The sequence below is a fragment of the Mizuhopecten yessoensis genome, unplaced genomic scaffold (genome assembly GCF_002113885.1).
Source record: "Mizuhopecten yessoensis strain PY_sf001 unplaced genomic scaffold, ASM211388v2 scaffold10209, whole genome shotgun sequence".
NCBI lineage: Eukaryota > Metazoa > Mollusca > Bivalvia > Pectinida > Pectinidae > Mizuhopecten > Mizuhopecten yessoensis.
In genome coordinates this window covers 108,991-112,793 of record NW_018408433.1, presented here as the reverse complement: position 1 = coordinate 112,793, position 3,803 = coordinate 108,991, and positions in this window count along the sequence as shown.

Genomic DNA, 3,803 nt, shown 5'->3' with positions numbered 1-3,803 from the left:
TATCTTTGTGCAGATTTAGACAGGTGGAAACTATCTAGGTTTTTCCCTGATCTCATTATACAATGTATACGTGCACATACCCAACTGCTTCTCCCTTACTTCAACTCTACGGGTTGAGCGCCATCGAGCCACACTTTTAGTCCATTCCTCGGTGGCGGTCAGTAGGTTGCTAACCGCCGCCGAGGTAACGCCGGCAGTTCTCAAGGTTACCTCCCTCCTGCACAGTACGAATTTTAGGTAGCTCTTAAGAGCGTGAATCTGGCAGGAGAGAGTTCCAGGAGCCAGTTTTCCATCCTTCAGTTTTGCGAAGGATGGAAGGAACCACTGCTCCAATCTCGCAACTGGTGTTCTGGTCATCTGAGGCTGTTAAAGAATAAATACAACTTAAAAATGTTCCTCTCTACAGCATATATTGATGTCGCTTAAGTTGAAATGTTTACAGTCTCAGCTAAGTATGTTATTGTCGATAAATTTAGTTATTTACATTATTAAAATAAATGACTTTGTTAAGATGTAATTCGTTGTATGCATAAATTTCACCTCAAATTGAAGTATGGTGTGAATTAAGGCGAGAACACTTGATCTGTAAATGTTTGCAGACTTCTCAAGGCTCTATAACAGCATACAGGTTGGACTAAGCATGCTCTCTTCAATACAATTTACCTGGCTTGAGGGCATTAATCCAATTTAAATGCAATATTACAAATATCGCCCTCACGGCGGCACCATATTGGGATGCTGTTTTATCAGCCCTACATCCTCCAGATGGCGTCATTAAAAAGCTTTCAAATTCGGGAGAATCTGCCAATTGTGCTGTAAAAGAAAATCATACATGTCTATGATGCATTTATAGTAAAAATCTCGTCGTGAAATGCAAAAATAGAACTGATTAGATGTTGGGGTATTAATGACATATAAAATACACAAGTTTTTATTTCAAAACCACAATAACCGTTTGTATATGTACTTGGTTGTGTTTGCAAAACCAAAAAAGAATCTTACAATTAATCATTCTCTTCACATTGTATTTTTTTTTTGTTTATTCTGAAATAATTATCCCGAGTAATAATCCTGTAATTCTCTCATATGTAGCAATTCCGGCGATTAGTGATAGTTTTGTTTCCAAAATTTCTAAATGTAAAAATACAAATTAATGCTATTAATTATATAACTAATAAACAGAGACCTGAATTGCTGGAGCTCTTGAACATCATCATCGCTTTGTTTTGCGCTGCTGAATGCTTCTTCAGTTTGTGGTACTTCTGGAAGTGGACCAAGGGTTGTTTAACCCATAGTCCACATTCCGGTAATGGACACATGCTCTTCCTTGATTTTGTAGCCTTTACGTTGTCGTTGTCTGGCCTGAAAAAAACTATAGTGTTGTTTTAGAATTTTCTTAGAATTCGCAAAAGTAGACACAATGTAAATTTAAAAAAAAAATGGTTTGGTGCATTACAATTTGTAATAATCATCATTATCATCATTTAGAGACACGTGACAGTTTCTTTTCAATTTCAAACATCGAACTCTTAATTATATGTTCTTGTTCCAATTGGCAATGATTGTGATGCAATAATGTAATGCTATCATGTGTTTTCCTTCGCTTTGGCGAACACACACACATCAACATCAAGTTTTTTTTTATTTCTTTCGTTTTCCCATCAGCTTCATCATTCAGAAGAACTTGTTCATGGTTTTAGTGAATAAGGTATTCAAAATATTTCAATCCTTTCCTGACCTTTTTTCTGTAATGAATATTAATACGTGAGATCGTGCTTTGGAAGTTTGTTTTTTGTATTTTTCATGTTTGACTTAATTGTGAATCACAATGGCAGTTTCCTTTGCGTCGCCGACTATCTACGAAGGGTGCATGGTTGGGGCACGGAGTATTCCAGAAAATGGCGCTACAAGTCGTAAGTCACAGCTTTCTGACAATAGGGACTACAAACCACCACAATATGCTGTAAATGGACACCGGCCTTCATAAGGCCTCATTCTGGACACTCAGCTTCATTAGGTGAATAAATAAAACAATAATGTTTGAACTTTGCAAATATAATAGTAAATGTTATCATAGTATGCCTCAAAAATAATCAGCAATAAAACTAGATAATATCATTACTAAAAAGAATGAAAATTATATTTGTTTGTTTGTTTGTTTGATTTTGTTTAACGTCCTATTAACAGCTAAGGTCATTTAAGGACGGCCTCCCCTGTGTGCAAGATGCATGCGTGTAGTGTATGTGGGTGTATTTTGGGAGGCTGTGATATGTTCGTGTTTGTCTTCTTGTGACAGCGCGGAACTGATTTCGACTTTATAGTGCTACCTCACTGAAACATACTGCCGAAGAGACCCAGCAGGACGCCCTTCCTGGTCACATTATACTGATAACGGGTGAACCAGTCGTCCCACTCCTAATTTGCTGAGCGTTAAGCAGGAGTAGAAACTACCATTTTTAAAGACTTTGGTATGTCTCGGCCAGGGGACAGAACCCAAAGCCTTCCTCACAGGGGCGAACGCTCAACAAATGGCCAAAAGTGAGGCATTGTCAAGGGAGACATTAGGAAGAAGAAAGTTATTTAGAAAGGAGAGAAGAGATAAGGTCCCAAATTTAGTCGCCTCTTACGATCATGCAATTGGGGGCAGCAGGTACAATTCTGACGCCCTACCTGCAGGGTCATCGTTGTATGCATATATTTCACCTCAAATTGAAGTATGGTGTGAATTAAGGCGAGAACACTTGAATTGTTATTGTTTGCAGACTTCACAAGACTCTATGACAGCATACAGGTTGGTACTGTTTTGCTGCTCGCCATCACCGATTTGAGAGTTAATGGAAACAATCACTGAATATTCTTTGCTCTTGGCCCGGCACTTCTATTCACTGCGACTACTCTATTAATCTATAACATTATAGTTTGTAAATGTCAGTCTTCCTCTCGGGGAAATATGCTTGAAGTATTTGAGTTCCATTGTAAATTTCGTTATTCAAAGGTCTTCACAAACGACATTTTCTCAGTTGAAACTCCGAACGTAAATTCCAAAATAGATAAAAAGTAATCTGAACATTTGTTTTCCAACAAGAGGCCCAGAGGGCCTTATCGCTCACATGGATACCTAAGCAATCATGGCAAAATATTCTCCAAATGAGATCAAGGGAATATGACAGACACCAAGGCCAATCCTTGTAGCATAGCTATATTAGATTTTTCATGCCCAACAATTTTATGTATGGTTATGGGGTGGGGATCTCAACTGTTTCCAAGCTTTGACTCGGTAACTAGGTCCCTACAGTTGTGGCCAGACCCCCAGGATCGATTCTAATATCGTGACTGCGTTTGTCTCTTTTTGCCCAGCATTTGTATATATAGTTTTGGGGTGAGGATCTCAACCGTTTCAAAGTTATGACCCAGGGGACAAGTCTGCAAGTGTGGGGCAGACCCTGGGATCAATTCTAATATCATGACTGCGTTCGTCTCTTTATGCCTAACAATTGTATATATAGTTTTGGGGTCGGGATATTAACCATTTCGAAGTTATGACCCAGGGGTTAAGTCTCCAAGGGTGGGGCAATCCCCAAGGCCAACCTGGAAGCATATATACAATCATCTCTTTATACTCAGCAATTGTACATATACGGTTATAGGGTGGGGCTCTCAACTGTTTCCAAGCTGTGACTAAGAAACTAGGTCCCTAGGGGTTCGGTCAGACCCCAGGGTCTATTCTGATATCATGATTGCATTCGTCTCTTTATGCCCAGCATTTGTATATATAGTTTTGGGGTGGGGATCTCAACCGTTTT